Raw genomic sequence first — 15,024 nt, 5'->3', positions numbered from 1 at the left:
ATACCAATGTCAGCTAAACAGAGTGTTACTTCATTGGACAGTGTTAAAATTGCACTAACATAGTTTCACTTTCCAGCCATCATTTTTTAGATTCCATAATAACCAACCCTGATGTTTGTAATTGCCTTTACAACCAGATTCTACAGCATACCATATGACAGTTTTCCAACTTTGTATTTTATTTCTGCATTGATAAAGGTACTGCCTGGTGACATCTAGAGAGACATAGAGAGAGATATTAATCTTTTTACAATATCTCCAAGTCTCATTATTCCTCTTGATAGGTATCCTGTCTAAAGTATGTAAATACTTGTTAGCAGACATTTTCTGCAAGGGCCAAATAGCAAATATTTTACACTTTGCAAGCCATACAGTCTCAGTCAAAATTACTCAACTCTGCTGTTGTAATATGAAAGCAGCCATAGATAATAATAGGTGAATGTGTATGGCTGTGTTCCAGTGAAACTTTCCTTACAAAGAAAGAGGGGCTCAGACTCGTAATTGCTGACCCCTGCTTATAGTCATAATCACAGAGGGGGCTCTTTCTTGTCCTTTCCTGACTTGCTGTGGTCCTCTTTTATCATAAATATTAATATGATGCTTAAGTCTTCAAAAATGGTTTTCACTCTTCCCTAAAAGGACCAGGAATCCTTAGAGAAATGGCTTCTTTCAGACCAAGGCAGGGAAAGTACAAGTTAAGCCTGGAATGTCTTATTCCACCAGAAAGTAAGGAACTTAAAGAATTCTGAGAATGTGTCAAAAAGACATGGGACGGGTCTCCCAGTGGCCAAGACCAGGACAGTGTGAGCATCAAAACAAATGATAGTAATATATTATAACCCATTGAATAAAATAATCTGAGTTTATGCTGATCAAAAGAGATAAATGAAAAAATTAATGGGGTAGGAAGGAGCTCTTCCTTAATGATAGGGTTATGAGAAAAAAGTGTTTCTCAAACAGGTTGGAGAGCAACCACTTGGGGAGCTTTCCCACAAACCTGCATCTTTTTTTTAGAGAGGGTGTGTGTGTGTGTGTGTGTGTATGTGTGTTAGAAAAGCTCCCCTGGAGACACTGTTGGGCCTTCCCGGGTTGGGGACCACTGATATGTGATATGTGTTGGACCTTGAGTTTGCTTGGCCCAATCATGCCTGCTTCTCACCTCTATTCCTTCTGTTATCCTTATCAGTGTGTTTGGTCCTCTTGGAACCTGGTGGGTCCAAAAGGAGGAGCTCCTGCCTCTCGGGTCCTTGGGCAGCCATAGGAAGCAGATGAGACATTAAAAGACAGGAGTTTCCTTAACTAGCAGAGACTGCCCCCTCCAGTGTTTCCTTTTTAGGATCTTAAAAGGAATAGCAAAATACTGGGAGGAAAAGTATCTAATGAAGAATTAATTCTTACTTTCCAGGGAATTTTCAGGAGATAAAAGATAAGCCTTTTAACAGACAAATTAAAGTCAAGTTGCAAAGTGAGCATTTAAAACATTTTTATTCTATTTTGAACAAGTATAGATATGTGGGACCAAAGACCTATAATACGTGATATGTGCTCCCTGACTTCGAGGCATGTATCTGTTTGGGAATATGTTAGGGAAAGATTAAATGGCAATATAAAGGATTGGTAATTTAAATATTATGCAGCAGACTACATATATACTTAACCACCAAATGAGCTATGTAAACTCATAAAATTCACTAAATATAGAGGAGTAAGGGATTGCCAAGGGCTAGGGAGGGCAAAGAAAACAGAGTAATAGAATCAGCATCTAATGGAAGAGACCTGAAGAGGTCACCTTAAAAATAAAAGCTCACCTAACTCAGCCTTCAGGCTGGTTCTTGGCGCTACTAGAACATCCCCACGGGGTGTCACCCAGCTTAAAAACTTGCCATGATGGGACCTCACCTCTTCCTGGGATAGGCTTGCTGCCTTTAGCCCTGCTGGGAAAGTTTTTCTTCAATGGATCAAAATTTGTCTTTCTGTACCTTCAACACTTGGATCACAGTTTTACCCCTTGTGACCACAGAGAAGAAGTCTAATCCTTACTCTTCCATTCATAGCCCTTCAAGTAATTAAAGATAATTCTTGGGTCACACTGTTTTTCTTCCATCTCTAGATTAAACCCCCAGTTCTCCAGCAGATCCTCACAAGACCTAGTGGGAGTATATTCACTACATTCACCATTATAGTCACTTTGTTATTCTAAAGGCATGCTACCCATGAACTGAATTCACTATTCCAAGGGGGAATATTGTCACCTTCCTCATCCTAGAAGGACTTTTTTTTTTTTTAAGATTTTATTTATTTGACAGAGAGAGACACAGTGAGAGAGGGGACACAAGCAGGGGGAGTGGGAGAGGGAGAAGCAGGCTTCCCACTGAGCAAGGAGCCCGATGTGGGGCTCGATCCCAGGACCCTGGGATTACGACCTGAGCCGAAGGCAGACGCTTAACGACTGAGCAACCCAGGCGCCCCTTAGAAAGACTTTATAATCAGTCATCTGGCTTCAAACCAGTTCTAACCAGCTGTATTACTTTGGGCAAGTTACTTAAACTCTCTGAGCCCCAGTTCTGTTCTGCTAATATCTGAGAACATAGCATGTGCTGGGCACCATACTAGACGTTAAGGATGCAAAGACTTAATGCCAGCCCTCAGGAAGCTCATAGAGAAGTAGAAGAAATAAATATGGTAAGTACTGTCTGCACTAGATGTATGCCCACACAGTATTACAGAAATACCTAGAAGGCCAACCTAACCCAGACCAGTAGAAGGAGGTAGGAATCAGGGAAAACCTTTCAGGTGAGGTGACACTTGAGATGAATCTTGAGATTAGGTGGGCATTTTCCAGGTGAAGATCAGTGGCAAGAAAGTGCAGGCATTTCCAAAGAAAACGGTATGAACAAAAAGCTCCCAAGTTTGACCCCGCTGGTATGGTGTCTTATAGCTGGAGCATGCAGTGGGAGGGGGGAGACGTGATGGGGGGTGAGGCTGGAAAGGCAGGCAGGTGCCAGGCACAAGGAGTTTAATGAGGGGCAATGGGAAGACATTGAACCAGGGGTTGCTTTAATGGTAGTCTGCAAAGAAATAGACATAAAGCCTGTAAAATGGGGCTAATGAGACCTCCCCGAATTGTGAAGAGCAGATGAGATCAATAAAATGCACAAGAAGGGCAGGTGCATGCCAAGGGCTCAGTCAGTGGTAACCCCTTCCCCAGCCTCTGTCAGCTCTATCACAAAGATAACTATGTCAAGCTCCTATCCGTCTAAAAGCCTTCTGTACTTTGCACACTCCGTTGCAAACCCTTATGTCTTCTGCCACATCTCTTCCTTCCATTTGGTTTTTAAGATCCAAGTGCAGAACCTCATGTGTATTTCTTTTGAGTGGTTTAGCCTCTTGCCATGGCCGGTCACAACAGTTTGGGATCCTGACTCCATCAGCCAGTACTCCTGGAAATGGTGGGGTAGGAGTTCTACCTTAAAAGGAGGGCATTCAGGAACAAGTCAGGGCAGGGAGGGAGTCAATATTAGGAAGACTAGAAGAAGGAGAACAACAATCCGAAGCTGAGGGCTTAAAGGATGGAGAAGTCAAAGAAAAGAACGGGGGTGGTGTGGAGTGAAATTATGAATACCAGGCCAAGACATTTGGTCTTTATCCTATAGGATCTGCATAGATATAAGGGCCACTGGAGCTTGGGGCGGGGTCAGATTAAAGCAGCACAGTGAGAGGCAACAAAGTTGAAAGGAGACTAAGAGGAGGAATACTGTTCGGTCACAGAATGACAACAATCTGGCCCAGGATGAGGTGAGTGAGAATGGAAGGGAACGAGGTGGATGAGAAAAATCAATGATTTGACAACTTGGCCAAAGTAGGAGAGGCAGGATTAGGTTCCAACGTCATGCACTTTAAATACAGCATTTCACAGATCCTCGCAGACTTTTTTTAAAAGCTTTTTCGTGGATAATACAGATTTAAAATATAACTTAGTTCTAATATTTTACTGTTAAAACGTTTGTTTCCACATTATTATTATTAATGTTCCTATTCCCCAATAGTTTTAAACTGCAGTTTGGAAGAACAAATTCGTTTTTCAGGGGTGCCTGGGTGGCTCAGTCAGTTAAGCATCTGACTCTTGATTTTGCTCAGGTCATGATCTCAGGGTAATGAGATCCAGCCCTGCGTCAGGCTCTGCGCTGGGCATGGAGCGTGCTTAAGATTCTCTCTCCCTCTGCCCCTCCCCCCACCTCTCTCCCTCTCTTAAAAAAAATTTGTTTTTCCAACCTACTAATCTTTCTGCCAATTCTCAGTTATTGGTTCATAAATATAAAGGTTCTACAAGACCTTAATTTTTAGGATGCAAGTAACACATTTCCACTCATTTATATGGATGGCTGATTTTACACATGTGTGTGTGTCTGCGTCAATATTGTGCTTTATCCTTCGCGGTATCAGGCACCAGGAGTGTACTGTGAGTCGGGTATTATGAAAGGTTCTTGAGGGTCAAAAGGTATGGTGGCTGCTCAGGGAGCTCACTGCTTGGGCAAGGGCAAGAGGTCCCTGAACAGATAAACAGTGCAGGGTCATGTGGAATGTGACCGAAGCACAGGTCCAGGGCCATGGAGGCCCATCATGCCCCTGGTATGCCATGGCCAGAGGAGGCAGGAGGGGGAATGGAAGAAGGAAGGAGAAGAGTGAAAGATTTTAAAACAGGGAGGGAAATGAGGGAGGAAGAGCAAAGTATAAATATGAAGTACAAAGGAAAATACCTTACCCTTTGTTACAGTTTGTAATGGATGAAGACTTCCAGGTAGGTTATCTCATTTGATTCTGCCAAGAAGCTTATGAGAAAGCACGAAATGAGCGACGGAGGGGGAAAGATGGGAAGCAAGGCCCACAGTGGAGAGGAGACAGGAGCTGGGAAGAGCCCGGAGCCCCTTGTGGCCAGGAGGCCATCCCTGGAGGCTGTGCCCCGCTGCTGGGGCCAGACCTTTTAAAACCAGACAAACTAGCAAGGAAGGGCTTGAACCACTTCAAAGAAGTCTGAACCACCCAGACAAAGAGCCACAGGAGCCTTTAAGTGGTTCTTTTGGCAACTATTGTCAAGAGCTTCTTTTTTTTTTTCCCTAAAGATTTTATTTATTTATTTGACAGAGAACACAAGCAGGGGGAGCTGCAGAGACAGGGAGAAGCAGGCTCCCGCTGAGCAGAGAGCCTGACTCAGGGCTCCATCTCAGGACCCCAGGACTCCAGGACCCTGGGATCATGACCTGAGCTGAAGGCAGACACTTAACCGACTGAGCCACCCAGGCGCCCCCAGCAAGAAGCTCTTGACAAGGGGCGCCTGGGTGGCTCAGTCGTTAAGCATCTGCCTTCAACTCAGGTCATGATCCCAGGGTCCTGGGATCGAGCCCGGCATCAGACTCCCTGCTCAGCAGGAAGCCTGCTTCTCCCTCTCCCACTCCCCCTGCTTATATTCCCTCTCTCGCTGTCTCTCTGTCAAATTAAAAAAAAAAATCTAAAAAAAAAAAAAAGGACTTCTTGCTGGCTGACCACAGCTTTCTTCCATACTTCTCTCCCTGTTTTTAAAAAATATTTTTAATTGAGTTTTTTCTTGTCACAAAAGTTATACATGTTCATTGTAAAAAATTTAGAAAGTCCAGATAAACCTGAAGAAAATAAAAATCCCCTATGACCCTACTGTCAGGTAGAACCACGCTTATATTTTAGAACACGTATCCTCACATTATTCTTCTATGCCTACTGATATATTTCTGCTCCATAACACCTTCCCTTCACTTGATATATTATAAACGTCCTTCCATGTCTTTATCAGTTGGGATTGTGTTTTGATACAAGTAAACTCGAAGGACAACTAGCAGTGTTAGTTGACAGCAAACCCCAATCCAAACTAACAGTGGTTTAAACAAATAATAGGGGCATTTTTCTCACATGACGGGAGTCTGCAAGTAGGAGGTACAGGCTGGTAGAACAGCTCAAGGACGTCTTCAAGGACAGTCCAGCCCCTTAGCCAGTTGGGTGTTACCTCATGTCTCAAGGTGGCTCCAAGCTTGTACTTCATTTTTCTGACCCCTCTGGTGGAGGGCCAGCCCTCCACCCTTCTCCATTGCTGCCTGGACATGTGGGTTTGTGGGGCATCCTGTGGCCCGAGGCAGCCCGTGTGGGTCCTCATCTTGTCAAGCACTGCAGGGACTCGTGAGGTCTCTGGCGAGCATGCACCTCACTCTGCCACCATGAAGTCATCCTCCGTTCCCATCTTAGTCCTAATTCAACACCATCCTGGCTTATTTGGAATTGAGGTGCACCTGGTATCTGGCCTCTTTTGAAACCGCCCTCCCATATCCTCACACATCACTCTTACCTGATGTACCCCAAGTAGGGTAGCCTCACCAGCCCACTTCATAATCTGTAACAGAGAGAAGCCTGAAAAAACAGTATCCGTAGATTCAGGGGCTATTTTCATCATATTAAGCTGCTTTGGGGACATGCCGCAATTTCCTGGGGAGGTGATCGAAGGAGTAAATTATCCCTAGACATCACTACCCTTTGAAATGGTTATTAACTAGTCAGCAGTTGGCTACTATGTACAGTCCTACTCATTAAACAAGGAGCCATCCATGGATGAGAGAAGAATTCCTCTGGCCCAGTCATCTCTCTGTACAAAGTAGGTGCTTCAATATTCATGTGTGTAGGCATATATATTCACGTGTGAACAAATGAGTGAATGATGAATCCAAGCAAGCCTTGTGCTTAGTGTAGGGACATAGGCCAAATCTTAGCGCCATACCATGACCCTTCTAAAAAAAAAAAAAGAAAATTCCAGAATTCTGGTTCCAGGAAGGAAATGATAAGAATTCTATTTTGGTGGTCCCTTCAGGACCTTTCCCTGACCTCCAGAGAGGTGACACCTAAAACGTGAGAAGCGCTATCTGAAGGAACCCAAATTCTCTGTGAGCTTTCCTTATAGGGCACGGTTTGGAGCTACTGTCAGTTATTACCACCACGAGGAAAAAGAAAGAAAGAGAAACTAAAATTTATGAAGCGCCTACTACAAATCCAGCTAAAGCCAGGATCATGATAGCCTGGCCAGTCACTGCTGCCAAAGGCCCAGCTCGGGGCCCTCTACCCGGGCCCCTCGCTTTTCCCAACTGTGGAATGCTGCCTCATAAGATGCGCACAAGATAGATCCCACTCACAACTTACTGTATTTAACGGTGTAATAGTCTCCAATCTCCTCTCCCTACCGAATTACATTCTTCCTGGCTCAATGTCAAAGACTTAAAAATTCTGTCAGAATTATGTTACCCACCTCTCACCAATAGCTATAACTATAAAGGTTCTGTGTGAGTGACCCACTTAGGTTAGCCTTAACCTTCGTGCCAGTCCAGCAACATAGCTACTTAAAAATCATTCATAAAGTTGAACATTTTTCCTATTTCACACTTGCTAGCCATTTGTACTTCTTCCCTGAATTGTCTGTTCAGAGCATCTGTGTTTTGGGTGCCCACGAGCCATTCACATAGTGAGTGATGTCTAAGAGGCATTTCTGTTTCACAAGAAGAAACCAAGGCCTAGAGAGGCCACCTTTGCCCAGAAGATCATGGGAGGCAGGGCTGGAGCTGGGTTCTTTAGAGTCTTTTTTGGAGTACCATGCTGCCTGACCACATGGCTAAACATGCCAATATATTCCTTAGGAAATACACCATAAGGCTGCCTATTTTGGAGGTGCAGTTAAAGTGTGCACTTAATTCTCTATTTCTCGTACTTTCAGCAGAATCTTGGGAAACCGTAAGTCATTTTCCCTTTCTTAACCTCTTTCCCAAAACACTAGGTAAAAATATGAGGGGCACATATCTTGGGTAATGTCTAGCTTTCTCTTGGTTCCTGTTCCCTGGTGATGTGCATTTTCTCCATTGTTACCAAACTTCCACTTTTTCCAAATCAAAATACATTTTAGCATATAAGTGCAGTGTAGCAACAGTATTTTTTTTTCATTTTATAATTTCCTTAAGTGAATCTTCAAAACCTTCCTATAAGGACATTTTCTAGTATCTCATGCTCAAAATAAATTACATGGAATATCAGGCATTTACCAAAAAAGTAACTATGTCTGGGGCCAATATAAATCCATCTCAGGACCCTAGACCTTCAGTAAAGGTGTGAATAGTGAGAATTTACGATCAGAATTTCCAGATGTTTTTTAGACCACATGGATGACTTGTGGGTTCCTCAAACTCTACAGCCCAAACAGTTCACAGACGAATACATTTATATGGGCAATAAACGTAGAAATGTTCTCCTTCACTAGTAATCAAAGCAATGTTTTTTAAAAGAACAAAAAAGTTTTTTATTAAATCAACACATTTTTTTAAAAGATTTTATTTATTTATTTATTTAATGTATTTGACAGAAAGAGAGATAGCGAGAACAGGAGCACAAGCAGGGGGAGTGTGAAAGGGAGAAGCAGGCCCCAATGTGGGGCTCGATCCCAGGACCCTGGGATCATGACCTGATACCATGACCTGAGCTGAAGGCAGACGCTTAATGACTGAGCCACCCAGGCGCCCCTAAATCAACACATTTTTAAAAATACTGACATTCCATATTGGTGAGAGTGTGTTGAAATGAGCTCTGAAACTTCTGGAGGAAAAATAAAAGGTATCATCTTTTTGGAAAGCTGTTAGGCTTTAAAATATGCCATGCCCTTTGCCATAGTAATTAATTCCCTCCCCACAGGGTGGTATTACATTTAGACAAAACTCGAATGTTCAAAGATATTAATTTTAGCACTATTTCAATATCAAAAATGTCCAACTACTGAAGATTGATTTAATTAAACATGAAATATTATGCCCCATTAAATACGTTTCCTAATACCCTTACATATTCTTCATATTCTTCACAGTGTCCATGTATGATATTAAGTGAGCTCCTGGTCTTCCCCCCCATCCTCAGACCTGCTCCTCCTATACTTTCCTCCATCCTTCCCGTGCTGTGGCAAGAAAGTGGAGGGGGTCGTCCTGGGCCTCTCTCTCTCTCTCTCTCTGTCTCGCATCCCACAGCATGGCCTGCAGCAGCGTCTGTCAGTTCCACCTTCGGTACGATTTGCCCTACTTTCCAGGCCTCTTGTAAAGCATGAACTGAAAAGGCTTGAGGAGAAAAGAAAGCAACCCTGAGTGCCCTTGAGTGGCTAGGGTTTTGGTTCTTAAATCTAGGCCCAGTTTTTCTCCTTCTTGAATGATCTAACGATCTCTTTTTCCTAGAACAGAAGCCATTGGGCCAAAATCAGCTCATTGAAAACATGACATCTAGAAGTAGGATAGCAGGATTCAAAGTATTAGCGCAATGAATAGAAAAATATGTGAGGGAGAAAGTAATAGGATTTCAATGGTGCTAAGCCTACTTACTGAGAAATGTTGTGTATTTTCAGTGAGCTACAAATACTGTATACCATATGACGGACCATCAGATGTAAAGGAGACCCTTCTAGAACCAAGTGTGCAGAAGCATCCACTAGCCTAGCTGCTGGGCTGTTGCCCTTAGGACAGGTGAGTAGGCTTTGCCACAGGAGAAGAGACACTGCTGTAGACTGTTGATGTCTGATGATTCCCATGAGGTTGAGTCATAACACCAAAGGTTTGTCCAGACCTCACATGTACAAATAGATAGAGAGGTTTATGATAATTAGGTAAGCCCAGAGTGGGAAGATGTTAAAGGGCTAATTTAATTCACAAAAGACCTCTTCATGTTTAGATTCCTAAGAAAGAGGTCTGCATACTGAGGACTTGGTTAACTTGTAAGTGTGATGATTTAGAAATGTTCAAAGTTGTGAATGGCCTACAGTCTGTCGAAAGTATAGGATTTACCTGCTTGGGATAAATCATGTCCTGGGCAATGAACTTTACTTTGACCACATTATAACTTCTCTTTGAAAACACTGAAAGAAAACAGTAGATCACTGGAATCGGTCTTAGAGTACGTCTCTTTAGAACACAACCCACGGTCATCCACATGAAGAATCAGGCAGTAATTTAAGGTCCTTGAGGTTGTGGTTGAGGTCTTGTGAAAAGTAGGTGAGGCCTCAGGAAATCTTTAGGGCTTAGCAGTCCAGATATTTTGTTGATTTTCCCAGAAGGAAGCAAACAAATGTTGACTCTTTGGATCTAAAGGAGCACTAAGAAAGCAGAACATATATCTGCAACTGTAAAATATGCAACCTTGGGAGGCACTAGAGATAAAAGAGTATTTGTTCTGGGGACACCTGGGTGGCTCAGTCAGTTAAGCATCCCACTCTTGATTTCGGCTCAGGTCATGATCTCAGTGTCCTGGAATTGAGCCCTGCATCAGGCTCTGCACTCAGCATGGAGTCTGCTTGTCCCTCTCCCTCTGCTCCCCCGCCCCCCACGCTCTCTCTTTCTCTCAAATAAATAAATAAATAAATATTAAAAAAAATAAATAAAGAGGGGTGCCTGGGTGGCACAGTCGGTTAAGCATCCAACTCTTGGTTTTGGCTCAGGTCATGATCTCAGGTCTTCGGCTCAGGTCTGGGATTGAGCCCCATATCGGGCTCTGCACTTGGCGTGGAGTCTACTTGAGATTCTCTCTCTCTCTCTCTGCCCCTCCTGCTTGTGCTGTCTCTCTCTCTAAAATAAATAAATAAAATCTTTTAAAAAATTTTAAAAAGAGTATTTAGTTCTGGTCAGAGAATGACTATTCTGTTTATGGCCCCAAGGTCCTGAGTATATCTATATCCCCACCCACTGGGTTTTTTGACTGAAGGGTAAGGGTGTTACAAGGACTGTTCAAGGTATGATGAGTCCTTTCTCTATTATGCTTTTGACTATTTTAGTCAAAAAGTTTTAAGAGGGTATTGTGCAAGTTTGGGTAGAAATTTAGACAGGCCATTCTGAATCTTAATGGATTCAGCCCCAATAATCCTGCAAACAATGGAACGTTTGAAACTTTGTCCCCTTTTTGTTCTAAAGCACGTCTCAATTTTCATATTGAAGGTTCCCCAAATTGACTGCTATAATTCTATATTATCCATGATAAAATTGTGCCATAATAAAATAAGTTCACAAATTTGGGTTATAGAATGAATGCATGTAAGATGCAAGAATCTGGCCTACGGGGGCAGACTTAGGTTTAGGTTGAACAAACCCATAATTTGGGGAACAGTCAGTCCCCAAAGAGTTGCTTGTGAACCTCTGTCTCAGCCTCTCCCCCGAACCTAATGCCCGGGCCTCCCAACTACAAACCTCAACTAGCTTTGTAGTTCCAGAGGACAGAAAAATATGGAGAGATCTCTCCCAGAGCCAGACCTTCATGGACAAAGCAAGAGAAGACTGAGGAAAGTTCTCATAGGATTTTTTGTAATCACCAAAAACTGGAAACACCCAGATATCCTTCAGTGGGTGAATGGATAAAGTCTGGTATAGCCATATGTGCACTGTTGTTTTGGGAATACTACTCAGCAACAAAAAAGGATCATTAATCCGTGCAACAACTTGATAGAACCAAAGGCATTATGCTAAGTGAGAGAAAAGCTAATCTCAAAAGGTTACTATATAATTCCATTTAAATAGTATTCTCAAAATTACAAAATTACAGCAGTGGAAAACAGATCTGTGCTTGCCAGGGCTTAGAGTTGGGGACAAGGCGTGGCTATAGAGGGGCGCACAGGGGAGTTTCCTCGAGGTTATAGAACAATTCTGCATCCTAGTAGGGTGGTAATTATATGAATCTACACATGTGATAAAATTTCATAGACTGTACACCAAAAAAAAAAGTGCATGTAAAAACTGATTAAATCCAAATAATGTCTGTAGCTTAGTTAATAATGTACCAATGTCAACTTCTTGGCCTTCACAATTGTTATGTAAGATGTTATTGGGGAAGCTGGATGAGGATACATGGGAATTCTTTGTCCTATTTTGCAATTGTGAGTCTAAAATTATTTCAAAATAAAGAGTTTCCAAAAATTTGGAGGGCACTGATTTCTGCAAAGCAGCACTTGGGAATTTCTTCAATTTTTACTAGAAAAGATAATATAAAATAAAGCCTCAAGAATTATAAATTTAAATGCAGCTTCTAAATCACTGTAACTTCATTTGCTGTAATTTTGATTTGGAAATTATGCTCAGTTTCTTAACTCTAGTATTGTTATATATTTGTATTATTATAAATATATTGTATCCAGGAAGAAAAAAAAAAAAATCCCTTGATGAGTTTCCCCCAGGATGAAATACCCCCTAACCTCTTTACAGAGCTCCTGCTGTGTGGCTTCTGTATACCTTTTTAACCTCATCTCCTGCTCCCAGCATGCATTCTGGGATGAACTATTTGTAATCCTCTCCCTCTTCCCAGTCCATTCTTCTCTCCTCTTAACGCTCTGTTTGATGACCTTCTCCTTCAAGACCCACATCAAACTATGCTTCCTCTACAAAGCCGTCCCTGGCCCAGGAAGCAGGGTGGCTCCAACAGCAAGCCTTCCTGCCTGCGGGGTTGTAGCATAATGTGCAGCCCTTTGGTTATTTGTTCACTGGCCGAGCTCCGACCCTGGTCCGTGAATGCCTCGAGGGCCCTGACCAGGTCCCATTCCTTCCTATAGACCCTGCACCTGGCTCAGTGCCTAGAATACACACTCCATAAATGGCGATAAGCAAGTGAGTGAATCAGAGGCTCTGGGAAGTCCTTAGCAATAAATTTTGTGCATTCCACCCCACCATTTTAATAGGGTACTTTTCAACAAGATATTCAACAAAACTAAAGATCAAAGTGGTTCTGATTAACTACAGTTACACACAATGGCAAATGAATACTTAAAATATTTTCCAAACGTTCAACTTAGTTAAGACTTTATTATATCTAAAATTTTTCCCATTCTTTCTTTTCATTCATGACACAGTGTTGTAAGAAGCTTTAGAAAGACCATGAGGTTGCACTTGTGAGTCTCCTTGGACAGATAAGATCTAGAACTTAAGAACAGGATATGGATTCTGAAGGAGGAAGGGTGGGATGTTGAAGATGAGGAGCACAAGCCTACATTAAATCTTGTTTACGGCTTCCAGCTTTTACTAAGAGCAGCACGTTGTCCCCACCTTGCAGGCAAGTCGCTTGCTACTCCACCTGCCATGGCCGCAGACACAAATGCCCTGGATGACAAACTCCTGACTTCCCCACTCAGCATCCTCTTGGGCAAATGATCTGGGACTCCATAACTGTCTTCAGGTCTAGCTTCTGTCTCCAGCCTCCAGCAAGATGACTCAGACTTTCATCATTTCTTCTTGCACAAGCTAATGACCATTGCTCCATCAGAGGTCTGGTAACTTCATTAAACAGGGCAGATAACCTCCTCCTTGAAACCAGTCCCTCCCTTCGCTCCTGACACATCACCTACCTCTCCTATCTCCTCTCTTAATCACATCCCCTAAGATTCCTCTAAAATTCAATCACTGGTCTTTGGCTCATTTTAAAAAATAAAAGTAACAACAAACTTCTTTCCCATGTCTCTAATTTCCCATTTTCTCTTCACTGCTTTCTGATATCCTGTCATCTTTAAAGGCCCAAGTTAGGTGCCACCTTCTCCCAGAAATTATCTAACTGAGCCCACACTCGTCCTTTGCACTCTCTTGGAGCACTTAAAAGCCAAATGTACTTTCACTGTTAAGCACTTCGTATGTTCTGGTTTGTGGGATCCCTTGTGGTTTTATGAATTACTCTTATTTCTTCAAACAAAGGCTCCTTAAGGACAAGATCCATGTCTTAAAATGATCCTGTGTCCTCATGGTGCCTCACAAAGTGTTTAGCACCTTATGTCAGTGGTCACTAAATACTTGGTGACTGAGATTAAGACAACATTGCAGTAACTTGGAAAAAGAAACCCAAAGAAGAAAACCTTTGAAATTTCTTTTCCCTTCTCCTAATGCTCGCTTTGAAGCATGAAGGATCATTAAGGAGACATCAGGTGCACTGGGGCCGCAGAAACAAATGTTCTTTCCTCAACACGTCCCAGCAGCCACTGAAGCCCTGCTCCCTGTCTGTTCTCAGGCTAGCCACCCATGGGCCAGCAGCCCGCCCACCCCTCCAGAGCAGGCCAGCAAGAAGGGGGCTGACCAGCAGCTACGGGGCGTATGGCAGCATTACCTAGACTAGCCTGGGAATGCCTCTTTAAGAGCTGAGATCATTGTTCAGCAGGACAGGTCCCGGACCCTAGTAGCTGGGACCTTAGCGGGGTTCGGGACCTTAAAGAACAGCCACATGACCTAAAATTGTTGTGAGAACAGAATCCTGGAGAAGCTCCAGTCCCTACCTGAACCAACACCATCCAGATCCCTGGCCTGGATCTGCCTGAGTGGGCATGTGCTGGTTCCCCACTGGCCCTGGAACTATTCCACATGCCCCCTCTCTACCTTTGACTAATTCAGCTTTGAGAGGCTGAACCTCCCTGTGAGTCCGGTCCTTGCCCCACCGTGAGAAGAAGGTGATTGGCTGGGCCTGCCAGGGCTTTGTGACCCGCCGGCAGGGCCCCTCCAGCCCCATAAAACCCTTCATGCCTGCCTGCACATATTGCCTCCATGCAACCCCAGAATAACCTGGATGTGTGACCCAAGGGCAAAAGGGGTAGCAATTTTGCAGATTTTCCAAACAGGTGACTTCAGCCCCCCTGGGCCTGGGCAGGAAGGGTTAGCCCAGTGACAATGGGCATAGCCCTACATCAGGAGTGGGAAACGTTTTGGCAGACTCCTCAGAGTCGTCCTCTGATCCCACAGCGCCTGTTCCAGTTCTCCTGGCCGGTAGGATTGCATCTACAAAGCCCAATAGTTGGAAAAATCTGGAGTTGGGGAGGGATTGTGGTCAGAGGCCCAGCTTCAGGAAGCCCAGATGGCTGCCCCAGGCAGAAAGGGCAGAGTTCTGTAGTCTGTCTCCCTCCTGGACTGGCCTTCCATGGGCTTGGAGTCCTGAAGCTGGATATATGTTGGGCACCTGCCTTCTCAAACAAGGGCCCTTGGATTC

At 43.5% G+C, this 15,024-nt stretch overlaps 1 protein-coding gene across 3 annotated transcripts in view; it reads left to right on the top strand.

Annotated features, from left to right (window-relative positions):
- MAPRE3 (microtubule associated protein RP/EB family member 3) overlaps positions 1 to 15,024 on the top strand; it is a 51,495-nt gene that overhangs the window by 25,055 nt on the left and 11,416 nt on the right. Inside the window, exon 1 of one of the 3 annotated variants that reach the window (XM_031039505.2) lies at positions 9,440 to 9,557. The exons of the other annotated variants lie outside the window; for them this stretch is intronic. The gene's annotated coding sequence lies outside the window, so the exon portion shown is untranslated. Of the gene's footprint in view, positions 1 to 9,439; positions 9,558 to 15,024 lie in introns of those variants that run through there. 3 annotated transcript variants of the gene reach the window in all.

Source organism: Leptonychotes weddellii, chromosome 10 (genome assembly GCF_054177405.1).
Source record: "Leptonychotes weddellii isolate Sample4059 chromosome 10, ASM5417740v2, whole genome shotgun sequence".
Lineage (NCBI taxonomy): Eukaryota > Metazoa > Chordata > Mammalia > Carnivora > Phocidae > Leptonychotes > Leptonychotes weddellii.
Note: the sequence above shows the minus strand (reverse complement) of the source record. Positions and strands in the feature narration are given on the sequence as shown.